This window comes from Macaca nemestrina, chromosome 4, assembly GCF_043159975.1.
Source record: "Macaca nemestrina isolate mMacNem1 chromosome 4, mMacNem.hap1, whole genome shotgun sequence".
Lineage (NCBI taxonomy): Eukaryota > Metazoa > Chordata > Mammalia > Primates > Cercopithecidae > Macaca > Macaca nemestrina.
Window position 1 is genome coordinate 180,008,025 of NC_092128.1, and position 13,782 is coordinate 180,021,806.

The following is a 13,782-nucleotide window of genomic DNA, read 5'->3' on the forward strand; positions in this document are numbered from 1 at the left end:
GTCTCTACTAAAACTACAAAAATTAGACAAGTGTGGTGGTGCACGCCTGTAATCCCAGCTACTCAGGAGGCTGAGACAGGAGGATTGCTTGAACCTGGGAGGCGGAGGTTGCAGTGAGCTGAAATCGTGCCACTACATTCCAGCCTGGGCAACAAGAATGAAACTTTGTCTCCAGGAAAAAAAAAAAAAGGAAGTAATTCTATTTAGCCAGGTGTGGTAGCATCTTCCCATATAGTCTCAGCCGCTTGGGAGGCCAAGGCAGGAGGATCGCTTGAGCCCAAGAGTTCTAGTCCAGTCTGGGCAACATAGTAAGACCCCCATCACTACAAAAAGAAAAAGAAAATCTAACTGTATTTACGTATATTTGCATAAAGGACCCTACAGCATGCACTAGAAGCTTTTAAGAGTGAGGGGACATGGGGGAATGGAATGGTGGCAGCAGGGAAGGGGACTTTTCACATATCACTTTTTATGCTGTTCTATTTTTGAACCATGTTAACACATGATCTACTAATAAAATGAAATGAAAAGTAAGGAGAATGTCCAGAGAGCAGATTTCCTATAATGAGGGGCACTTTGGATTTACTGATTAACAAGCGACTATGGAAATCCTAGAATGCTAAACTAAGAGGTTAAGAGTTGATTTGGGAATCATTGGATGTTTTGAGCCAGGAAGTAGCGTCAGGAAGAATCATCCGAAGGGAGTGTATAGTCTAGATCAGGAGGAGGAGAGACCCAAATGGGAAGGCTGTGGTCCTATTCAGGTGTGAAATGATGAGGCAAGGAACAATGATGGCAGTGAGCTGGAAATAGAGGTTTTCAAGAAAAATCTACACACCAAAAAAGACCAGCTGGCCAGGCGCGGTGGCTCACACCTGTAATCCCAGCACTTTGGGGGGTCAAGGTGAGTGGATTACTTGAGGTCAAGGATTCAAGCCAGCCTGGCCAACATAGTGAAACCCGGTCTCTACTAAAAATACAAAAATTAGCCAGGTGTGGTGGCGCACGCCTGTAATCCCAGCTACTCAGGAAGCAGAGGCAGGAGAATCACTTGAACCAGGAAGGTGGAGGTTGCAGTGAGCCGAGATTGCACCACTGCGCTCCAGTCTGGGCAACAGAGCAATACTCCATCTCAAAACAAAAACAAAAACAAAAACAGCTGAACTTCTTACATATCAAATGCATGCTGCTTGAAATAAATGGGTCACAGAAGAAATTTTTGTCACATAGGTGTGTCCACTTGCTTTGGGCATATAAAATATTGTGAAGGCTGCTTACATTTTAGACCTTTATATTGACCTGGATTTGGAATTTACAAGGACATCATAATGTATATTTCAGCTTCCCAGACAATAGACTGGCTAGTTTGATTTTCTCTTCTATGTCCTTATGCTTAGGCACACCATTTTAGAGTTGTTTGCTAAACTTACCAATTTCTTTTTTTTTTTTTGGAGATGGAGTTTCACTCTTGTTGCCCAGGTTGGAGTGCAATGGCGCAATCTCGGTTCAAGGCAACCTCTGCCTCCCGAGTTCAAGCAATTCTCCTATCTCAGCCTCACAAGTAGTTGGGATTACAAGTGTGCACCACCACACACAGCTAATTTTGTATTTTTAGTAGAGATGGGTTTCTCCACGTTGGTCAGGCTGGTCTCAAACCCCCGACCTCAGGTGATCCGCCCACCTCAGCCTCCCAAAGTGCTGGGATTCCAGGAGTGAGTCACCCCACCCCCCACCCGATAGCTTACCAAATCTAATGCTACTTTCTGTTCAGTTTGGTGAAAACCTTTGGCTCTGTCTATGGTAAATATTCCGACTTATACTCATAAAAACATCCATCCATGCCCCCGGTCTATTTTTTTTTTTTTTTTTTTTTTTTGAGACAGAGTCTTGCTCTGTCGCCCAGGTTGGAGTGCAGTGGCACGATCTCTGCTCACTGCAAGCTCCGCCTCCCGGGTTCACGCCGAGCCTCCCGAGTAGCTGGGACTACAGGTGCCCGCCACAGTGAGCCAAGATGGCACCACTACACTCCAGCCTGGGCAACAGAGTGAGACTCTTTCTAAAACAAACAAACACCTAAATATAGAATTTTCAGCTGGGTGCAGTGTACTCCAGAATAACCACTATACTTCCCAGCCTCCCTCGCTATTCAGTGTGGCCTTGTGACAAGTTCATAATAGGATGTGAGCAAAAGTGAGGTGTTGGATGTTTAGCTCTTATCCTGAAAGGGAGGGTGCTATGTACTCACTGTGGTTTGAATGTCTCCCCCAAATTTGGAAACTTAATTCTCTTCTTTTTTTTTTTTTTTTTGCGACAGAGTTTCACTCTTGTTGCCCAGGCTGGAGTGCAGTGGTACGATCTCGGCTCACTGCAGCCTCTGCCTCCTGAGTTCAAGCGATTCTCCTGCCTCAACCTCCCGAGTAGCTGGGATTACAGGCACCCGCCACCACGCCCAGCTAATTTTTTGTAGTTTTGTAGAGACTGGATTTCACCATGTTGGGCAGGCTGGTCTCAAACTCCTAACCTCAGGTGATTCACCCACCTCGGCCTCCCAAAGTACTGGGATTACAGGCATAAGCCACCATGCCAGGCCTTAATTCTTATATTCATATGTTGATGGTATTTGGAGATGGGGTCTTTGAGGGGTAATTAGGATTAAATAAATTCATTAAGCTAGGCACAGTGGCTTACACCTATAATCCCAGCACTTTGGGAGGCTGAGGCAGGAGGATCACTTGAGCCTAGGAATTTGAAACCGGCCTGGACAACATAACGATATCCAGTCTCTACAAAAAATTTAAAAACTGGCTGGGCATGGTGGCATGCATTTGTAGTCCCCAGCTACTTGGGAGGCTGAGGTGAGAGAATCACTTGAGCCCCAGAGGGCAAGGTTGCAGTAAGCCATGATCACACCACTACACTGCTCTGGATGACACAGCGAGACCCTGTCTAAAAAAAAAAGTGGCCAGGCACAGTGGCTCACGCCTGTAATCCCACTACTTTGGGAGGCCGAGGTGGGTGGATCACCTGAGTTCAGGAGTTGGAGCCCAGCCTGGCCAACATGGTGAAACCCCTTCTCTACTAAAAATACAAAAAATTTGCCAGGCGTGGTGGTGCATGCCTATAGTCCCAGCTACTCGGGAGGCTGAGGCAGGAGAATCTCTTGAACCTTGGGGGGCAGAGGTGGCAGTGAGCCAAGATCACAACACTGCACTCTAGCCTGGGTGACAGAGCAAGACTCTGCCTCAAAAAAAGAAAGAAAAAAGCTCGTTAGGGTGCAGCCCCTATGATGGAACTGGTGGCTTTATAAGAAAAGGAAGAATCTGAGTACAGTGGCTCACATCTGTAATCCCAGCACTTTTTGAGACTGAGGCAGGAGAATTGCTTGAACCCAGAAGGTCAAGACCAGCCTACCAGACTGGACAATATAGTGAGACCCCACCTCTACAAATAACTTTTTAAAATTAGCCAGATGTTGTGGTGTGTGCCTGTAGTCCCAGCTACTTGGGAGGCTGAGGTGGAAGGATTCCTTGAGCCCAGCAGGTTGAGCTTGTAGTGAGTTACGATCATGCTACTGCACTCCAGCCTGGGCAACAGAGTGAGACCCTATCTCCAAAAAAGTAAAGAAAGAAAAGAAGAAACCTGAATGGCCATGCTCTTGCTTTCTGACCATGTGATGCTCTCTGTCATGTTATGATGTAGCAAGAAGGCCCTCACCAGAGGCTCTTGGACCTCCCAGCCTCTAAATCCGCAAGAAATAATTTTCTAGGGCCAGGCACAGGAGCTCACACCTGTAATCCCAGCATTTTGGGAGTCTGAGGTGCATGGATCACTTGAAGTCAAGAGTTCAAGACCAGCCTGGCCAACATGGTGAAATCCCATCTCTACTTAAAAAAAAAAAAAAAAAAAAATTAGCCAGGCATGATGGTGGGAACCTATAATTCCAGCTGCTCAGGAGACTGAGGCACAAGAATTGCTTGAATCCAAGAGGCAGAGGTTGCAGTGAGCTGAGATCACACCGCTGCACTCCAGCCTGGGAGACAGAGCAAGACTGTCTCAAAAAAAAGGAAAAAAGAAATATTTTTAACAAAATAAATGACCCGGCCAGGCGCGGTGGCTCAAGCCTGTAATCCCAGCACTTTGGGATGCCGAGACGGGTGGATCACGAGGTAAGGAGATCGAGACCATCTTGGCTAACACGGTGAAACCCCGTCTCTACTAAAAAATACAAAAAAACTAGCCGGGCGAGGTGGCGGGCGCCTGTAGTCCCAGCTACTCGGGAGGCTGAGGCAGGAGAATGGTGTAAACCCTGGAGGCAGAGCTTGCAGTGAGCTGAGATCCGGCCACTGCACTCCAGTCTGGGCGACAGAGCGAGACTCCGTCTCAAAAAAATACATAAATATAAATAAATAAATAAATAAAATAAATGACCCAACATTAGATATTCTGTTACAGCCACAGAAAACAGACTAAGACAAGATTAAATGTGTGTTCCCCTGAAATTTATTTGTTGAAGCCTAATCTCAATGTGATGGTATTAGGATGTGGGGCTTTGGGGAGGTGATTAGGTCATGAGGGTAGAGCCCTCATAAATGGAATTAGTGCCCTTTTGAAAGAGGCCCCAGGGCCTGCCCTTCCACCCCGTGAGGACACAGTGAGAAGGCACCATCTGTGAACCGGAAAGCAGGCTATGGAATCTGCTGGTACCTTGATCTCAGACTTTCCAGCCTCCCAGGTATAGCCAAACTAACAGCCACAGTAATAGGCAGAGATTGTTCTGGGTTCTAGGAATACAAAGTAAAAAACAGATTTCCACTCTACTTGGGAAGTTAGATGAATACTTTTTTTTTTTTTTTGAGACAGAGTCTTGCTCTGTCGCCCAGGCTGGAGTGCAGTGTCCGGATCTCAGCTCACTGCAAGCTCCGCCTCCCGGGTTCATGCCATTCTCCTGCCTCAGCCTCCGGAGTAGCTGGGACTACAGGCGCCCGCCACCTCGCCCGGCTAGTTTTTTGTATTTTTTAGTAGAGACGGGGTTTCACCGTGTTAGCCAGGATGGTCTCGATCTCCTGACCTCCTGATCCGCCCGTCTCGGCCTCCCAAAGTGCTGGGATTACAGGCTTGATCCACCGCGCCCGGCCCAGATGAATACTTTTTAAAAATACAATTTTTTTATTTAAAAGGCATTTATTGCCCAGGCGAGGTGACTCATGCCTGTAATCCCAGCACCTTGGGAGGCCAAGGCGGGAGGATCTCTTGAGGTTAGGAGTTTGAGACCAGCCTGGGCAATAAGGTAAAACCCCATCCCTACTAAAATTACAAAAATTAGCCGATGTGGTGATGCACACCTGTAATCCCAGCTACTCAGGAGGTTAAGGCATGAGAATCACTTGAACCCAGGAGGCAGACGTTGCAGTGAGCAGAAATCATGCCACTGCACTCCATTCTGGGTAACAGAGCAAGACTCTGTCTTGAAAAATAAAATAAAATAAATAAAAACGATAAAATAAAATAAAGAATATAAAATGCACTTATTGCCTGTTACGTACTCAACATTGTTCTATCAGTACATAGCCAAGGGTGAAATAGGCCACGGCTAGAAATGAACAAAGTTATTTACTCACAGAAAATGGGCAGTGGGCTAGGCATATTTACTCATGTTTATTTCAAACGTTAGAAAAGAATTCCTGTACATTTCTAGGAGCCATAGATGCCCAGTATACCAGCCAAAAATGCCCAGCTTTTTCTTCCTCACATTCTTCATGTTTCTCTAGCCGCAGAACAAAATATAGATAGGAAAACACTATCTATAGTGTTCAACACAATAAGAACCCGGAGAGGCAGAGGAAACTGGATGGGTCTGAATTCCAACTCATCAGAACAGAAGCTGAGTTTCAGTGTGACCCAGAGCCTGAATAGTTTTCATTCAGGATTGGTCAAAATGAGTTCCAGGCTGGGAGCATGGTGGCTCATACCTGTAATCCCAGTACTTTGGGAAGCTGAGGCGGGAGGATCAATTGAGTTTGGGAGTTTGAGACCAGCTCAGGCAATATAGTGAGACCCTATCTCTACAGAAAATTTAAAAAGTAGGCATGATGGTACATACCTGTAGTCTCAGCTACTTGCGAGGCTGAGGTGGGAGGATCACTTGAGCCAAGGAGGTCGAGGCTGCAGTAAGCCATGATCACGCCGCTGCACTCTAGCCTGGGTGACAGAGTGAGACCTGTCTCAAAAAAAAAAAAAAGAAAAGAAAAGAAAAAAATGAGTTCCACATCTTTCTCACAGCCTCTCTATGAATTGAGAGATGACTGTTTTTTGTTTTGTTTTGTTTTGAGACTGAGTCTTGCTCTGTTGCCCAGGCTAGAGTAGTGCAGTGGCACGATCTTGGCTCACTGCAACCTCCACCTCCCGGGTTCAAGCGATTCTCCTGCCTCAGCCTCCTGAGTAGCTGGGATTACAGGTGTACACCACCACGCCTGGCTAATTTTTGTATTTTTGGTAGAGACAGAGTTTCACCCTATTGGCCAGGATGGTCTCAGTCTCCTGACCTCATGATCCACCCGCCTTGGCCTTCCAAAGTGCTGGGATTGCAGGCGTGAGCCACCACACTCAGCCAGGATGTTTTTTTTTTTTTTTTTTTTTTGAGACAGGTGGAGTCTCGCTCTGTCGCCCAGGCTGGAGTGCAGTGGCCGGATCTCAGCTCACTGCAAGCTCCGCCTCCTGGGTTTACGCCATTCTCCTGCCTCAGCCTCCCGAGTAGCTGGGACTACAGGCACCCGCCACCACACCCGGCTAGCTTTTTGTATTTTTTAGTAGAGACGGGGTTTCACCGTGTTAGCCAGGATGGTCTCTATCTCCTGACCTCGTGATCCACCCGTCTCGGCCTCCCAAAGTGCTGGGATTACAGGCTTGAGCCACCGTGCCCGGCTAAGGATGATTTTTTTAACCATGTGTTTGCCACCTTCTCCATGGCCTCTGCTGCTCAGTCTATGAATACTTAGGTTGGTCGGCCATCTACAATTTATCTTTCATATCTTTCCCCCAGAAAGCCAGTGTACCTGTGATGCGAGATCAATCCTGACAGCTCACAGAACGAGTCTGGTCTTCTGCAGAGCACACTTGCTAAGTCCCAGACTCTGCAGTAAGCCTGGCTGGCTTCGCATCACACCCCGATCTTCGGGGTGACTTTGAAGTAATGATTGAGCTTCTCTATGACTCGGTTTCCTCACCTCAAAAATATGGATAACCTACTGTCTGCCTTACATGCTTATTGTCAGGACTGAGTAAATTCACATCCATAAACCACAGTCCCTGGCACACAGTACATGCTCTATAAATGTTAAAGTTATAGTTACTATATTAGCTATTATTCGTGCAGTAGACATGTCCCCGCCTGAGCTTCCATTATCTTGTCTGCAAAATGAAGAGATGAACCAGGAATGAGATTGAAGTTCTCTTCTAGCTCTGAAATCTGCAGGTCTGGCTTCCCTGATTTGCTTCGTCCATTTTTTTTTTCCCCACATGGCACTATATGTGCCCAGGCAATATGTAACGAATAGGAGTTTCTTCTGTTTTCTTATAGACACAATTAGAAGAGTGAATTTCATTACACTGACAAACTCAGGGACCAGGCTGGGCGCGATGGCTCACACCTGTAATCCCTGCATTTTGGGAGGCCGAGGTGGGTGGATCACTTGAGGCCAGGAATTTGAGACCAACCTGGGCAACATGGTGAAACCCTGTCTCTACTGAAAAGACAAAAATAGCCAGGTGTGGTGGTGCACACCTGCAGTCCCAGCTACTCAAGAGGCTGAGGCAGGAGAATCGCTTGAACCGGGAGACGGAGGTTGCAGTGAGCTGAGACCACAGCACTGCACACCAGTCTGGGCAACAGAGTGAAACTCCAGCTCAAAAAAAAAAAAAAAAAATTGACCACACACTGGGCGGCTTACAACAACAGCAGTGTCTTGTCTCACAGCTCTGGGGCCAAAGTCTGAAACCCAGGTGCCTGCAGCGTTGTTTCCTTGCAGAGGCTTTTGGGGAGAATCAGTCCCATGCCCCTGTCCCTCTCCTTGCATCTGGTGTTGCCAGCAGGCCTTGTGTGCCTTGGCTTCTAGAGGCTTCACTCCAGTCTCTGCCTCTGTCTTCTCACGGCTTTCTTCTCCGTGTGTCTCTGTGTTTCGAATCTCCTTCTGCTTTTCTCTTATAAGGACACTTGTCGTTGGATTTAGGTCCCACCCTGTGTTGGTCTGTTTTGTGCTGCTATAATACAATGCCAGAGACTAGGTAATTGATAAAAAATGGAAATGGATTTCATATAGTTCTGGAGGCTGGGAAGCCCAAGGTCAAGGCACTGGCATGGCAGTTTTGGTGTCTGGTGAGTTGGGCGGATCCCTTGAGGTCAGGAGTTCGAGACCAGCCTAGCTAACATAATGAAACCCCATCTCTACTAAAAATACAAAAATTAACTGGGTGTGGTGGCACACCCCTGTAATCCCAGCTACTCGGGAGGCTGAGGCACAAGAATTGCTTGAACCCGGGAGGCAGAGGTTGCCGTGAGCCGAGATCTCGCCCCTGCACTCCCGCCTGAGTGACAGAATGAGACTCCATCTCAAACAAAACAAAACAAAACAAACAAACAAAAAACTTAAAAAAAAAATCCCAAAACAAATATATCTCTTATTTCCACGGAACAAATATACAAATATCCTTTTTTGGTCTTAAATATTTTAGAAAATAACATCAAAAGCAATAACAACCTCTTGTAGCTTCTAAAAGAGCTTTGAGAGTTGCAGAACACTTAGGAGCAGATAGCAGGAAATACGGTCTGACTAAACAGAAGAAAAGGAAATTACCATTTCCCTGCTTGTCTTCAGCACTGTTTATGTAAAAATATTCTGACCTCTTAGATGTTCTGAGTTTCAGGATCCTCCTCCTAGGCAGACCGGAAAACTTCAGGGCTGACATCTTTACTTTTTGTTTCCAGGCAACAATGGAGAGTCAGCATATGAAGAAGAATTTTTAATTAAAGACAGCAGGGAAAGAAATAGAATCTCCATTTTATTTAACTCTTGGGAAGGGAGGGTTTCACACACTGACCTTCAGCAGTTTTTCCCAGTTTATAAGCCAGGGGCCTAATTAAGTTTCTTTAGATTTCTGCCCCTTCCCCAACTTACTTCCTGTATCATAAAGGTCTTCCATGGACCCAAATAAAGTTTAAGAAATACTTGAAAATACCTGGTAACACAAAAGGTCTTTGAATTCCCAACTACCTCAATGGCAATTTTATTTCATTCACTGTATTTTAATTCCTCCACCTGCAGAAAGAAAAACTAAAAAACAAACAAACAAAAAACCCTCTTTTTACATTACCAGTAAATTTATTTTTCCTTAAATACATTTTCAACAAAAACATGCATAGTTATGGATTTTAATTATGGTTTATGTAGCTACATTCTACCTCCCCGAGGACAGATTATCCACATAAATTATTTGGAATTCTTCTACTAAGGAAATTTGTCTATTCTCCCCATATTTTCATTTATTCAATATTTACTGATATCAACATAATCTCAAGAATATTTATTTTATACCTCGCATTATAAACAGATACTACTTTATTTTGTTGCTCAAATTGTCCCAGCTTTGGCCATGGTGGTCTTATATCATACTTGGCCGAAGAAAAAAAAAAAAATAAGAGAAAATAGAGTGTCTACTGTCTGCAGGTGCTGAGTTTGGTCTTTTTGCTCTTTAAATTTATTTTTATTTTATTTTATATTTATTTTTCTGAGACCGAGTCTCACTCTGTCATTTGGGCTGGTGTATGGTGGCGCAATCTTGGCTCACTGCAACTTCCACCTCCTGGGTTCGAGCAATTCTCCTGCCTCAGCCTCCGGAGTAGCTAGGATTACAAGTGCCCACCACCACGCCCGGCTAATTTTTTGTATTTTTTTTTTTAGTAGTGATTGGGTTTCACCATGTTGGCCTGGGCTGGTCTCAAACTCCTGACCTAATGTGATCCACCTGCCTCAGCCTCCCAAAGTGCTGGGATTACTGGCGTGACACAAGCCCAGCCCCTCAAATTTATTTTTAGTGGTGCTCACTTTCATTTTTTTCTTTTTCTTTTCTCTTTTTTTTTTTTTGAGATGGAGTCTCACTCTGTCGCCCAGGCTGGAGGGCAATGGTGCAGTCTCAGCTCACTGCAACCTCCACCTCCCGGGTTCAAGCGATCCTCCGAGTAGCTGGGAATACAGGTGTGTGCCACGACACGCGGGTAATTTTTTTATTTTTAGTAGAGACGGGGTTTCACTGTGTTGGCCAGGCTGGTCTTGAACTCCTGACCTCACGATCCACCTGCCTTGGACTTCCAAAGTGCTGGGATTATAGGGGTGAGTCATGGCGCCAGGCCATGGCATTCACTTTCTACAGCCCAGGTACCTGACAGGAACTCAAGTCCTGCTTCTTTGTACCGGTTACTTAACCTCTGCGAACTCGTTTCTTAGTAAACTGAGGATAATGCCTGATTTGCAGGATTTGAGGGAGGATTATAAATTAATGTATGCTCCAGAAAAGACCAAATGATTTTACTTCTGTGACGTGCCTGGAATGGTCAAATGCGTAGATACAGAAAGCGGGATGGTGGTTACCAATGGCAGGGGGTGGGGAATGAGGAGTTACTGTTTCACGGGTACGGAGTTTTGGTTTGGGATGATGAAAAAGTTCTGGAGATGGGGGGATTGGAGATGCACAACGATGTGAGTGGACTTACTGCCACTGAATTGTACATTTGAAAATGGTTAAAATGGTAAATTTTATGTTATGTACCTTTTACCATAATAAAAAGGAATACATTCATTGTTGAAAATTTAGAAAACAAGTTTTAGTAATGTCTTCAGTAATGTCAGCACTCAGCAGGTCCTTCTGCTGTATTTGTAGCCTTTGAATATAGTTCACATCCTAGGCATACAGTTTCGTTCTTTTCACATTGTGTCACGTTTTTCCCCATGCTGTTCAAAACTCTGTAAACATATTTTTATTAGCTGCATACTATTCTACCATCATTTATTTATTCATTGCCATATTTTTGGACGTAGTTTTTCAACAGTGTAAGCAGCGCTCTCTGGTTAAATACATCTTCATTCCCATTTCAAAATACTTCTATAGTATAGACACAAGCAGAATTACTGGGACAAAAGGGGAACTTTCATTTTCGTTGTGCTTTTTTTGAGATAGGATCTTAGGGTCTTGCTCTGTTGCCCAGGCTGGAGTGCAGTGGCATGATCATGGCTCACTACAGCCTGCAACTCCTCCGCTCAAACAGTCCTCCCACCTCAGCCTCCTGGGTAGCTGGGACCACAGGCATGTATCACCACACCTGGCCTGGGTGAATATTTTTGTGGCACATGATGCACCTTATGCAACTTTTTCATTGCATTGCCACCAGCTACCTAGAAGATACTTGTTTAAAAACATTCACACTAAGCCAGGCGTGGTGGTGCACACCTGTAGTCCTAGCTACTTGGGAGGCTAAGGTGGGAGGATCATTTGAACCTGGAAAGTCAAGGTTACAGTGAGCAGTGATCATGCTACTGTACTCCAGCCTGGGCAACAGAGCAAGACTCTGTCTCAAAAAACAAACACAATGAAAACACTCCTTCTGCACCCGGTTGCCCAGTGTTCTTTAGTTTTCTTCTCTTCTTAGAAAAAATTATATATATATATTTGAGAAAAATAACAGCGTCTCACTCTGTGGCCCAGGCTGGGCTGCAGTGGCATGATCATGTCTTACTGCAGCCTTGACTTCCGCGAGCTCAGGTAATCCTCCCACCTCAGCCTCCTGAGTAGCTGGGACCACAAGCACACTCCACCATGCCTGGCTAATTTTTGTATTTTTGTAGAGACCGGGTTTCACCACATTGGCCAGGCTGGTCTGGAACTCTTGACCTCAAGTGATCTGCCCGCCTCTGCTTCCCAAAGTGCATGGATTACAGGAGTGAGCCACCGCGCCCTGCCCAGTGTTCTTGTAAAACCCTGTTCTGCATTTAGATGAAATATGGTAAATTGTTGCAACCTGGTCCACTAACGTTCTTTACCTCCTAGCCTCCTCCCATTAATTCCCCCCTCTTAAATGTTTGCCTTTATTTAGATTTAATTATTGTTGCTCAGAATCTTTTTTTTTTTTTTTTGAGACGGAGTCTCGCTCTGCCGCCCAGGCTGGAGTGCAGTGGCCAGATCTCAGCTCACTGCAAGCTCTGCCTCCCGGGTTTATGCCATTCTCCTGCCTCAGCCTCCCTCCCGTGTAGCTGGGACTACAGGCGCCCGCCACCTCGCCTGGCTATTTTTTTGTATTTTTTAGTAGAGACGGGGTTTCACTGTGTTAGCCAGGATGGTCTCGATCTCCTGACCCCGTGATCCACCCGTCTCGGCCTCCCAAAGTACTGGGATTACAGGCTTGAGCCACCACGCCCGGCCGTTGCTCAGAATCTTAATGAAAAAAATGTGAAAACACTGTAATCTCTGAAGTTCTTCGATTTTTTTTTTTTTTTTTTTTTTTTTTGAGACAGAGTCTCGTTCTTGTTGCCCAGGCTAGAGTGCACTGGCGTGATCTCGGCTCACTGCAACCTCTGCCTCCCGGGTTCAAGTGATTCTCCTGCCTCAGCCTCCCCAGTAGCTGGGATTACAGGCGCCCGCCACCACGCCCGGCTATTTTTTTTTGTATTTTTCTTAGTAGATGCAGGGTTTCATCATGTTGGCCAGGCTGGTCTCAAACTCCCGACTTCAGGTGATCCACCCGCCTCGGCCTCCCAAAGTGCTGAGATTACAGGCATAAACCACTGCGCCTTGCCGAAGTTCTTTGATGTTTTGTGTGTGTGTGTGTGTGTGTGTGTGTGTGTGTGTGTGTGTGTGTGTGAAAGGGAATCTCGCTGTCTCCCCGGCTGGAGTGCAGTGGTACACTCTCGGCTCACTGCAACCTCTGCCTCCCAGGTTCAAGCGATTCTCCTGCCTCAGCCTCCCAAGTAGCTGGGATTACAGGCGCCTGCCACCACGCCCGGCTAATTTTTGTATTTTTAGTAGAGACTGGATTTCATCATATTGGCCAGACTGATCTCGAACTCCTGACTTCAAGTGATCCGTCTGCCTCCGTCTCCCAAAGTACTGAGATTACAGGTGTGAGCCACCGTGCCCGGCCTAGTTCTTCGATTTTTTAACATCCACCACTGTAACTTAAAGTATATAAAGTAACTACACCTGAGGAGCCCGGGGGTCCAGGCCCGCGGCCCTCCAGCGCCTTTGGCGTTCTGTCGCAGTGCACTACGCGTGAAACCGCTTTCCTCCCACCCTGGCCGTGAGCTGGTGATGGTGGCAGCGGAGCTCCAGCGACCCCCGCGGCCCAGGCTCGCGAGGGAAGTGTCCCCAGGGTCGGGCAAGGTCGCTCCCGCCGGTCGGGAGGCGCTTTCTAAGCCTGACTGGGGCTAACCGAAGGAGAAGCCCGCCGCTCCCGGCTTTATTAAAAATTCGCTTACTTTCCAAGGCCGCCAACGGTGGGAAAGGTGTGCTCGTAGCATCCCTCTTGCTCGGTTCCATCCCTGGCCTTCTGTCTCCTGGAAGGGTCGCCACGCCCCACCCCACCCGCTTCGCCACGGGTTCGAGTCCTGGCGTCCGGGCGTCCGGGAGCCCGCTGTCCAGCACCGAAGGCAAGGTCGGTCCAAGCAGACCTGAGGATTCAGTGGATGTCCCCCAAGCCCCGCGGCCGCTCTAAGGCGGTAGAAGCGAGATTCCCCGGAAACC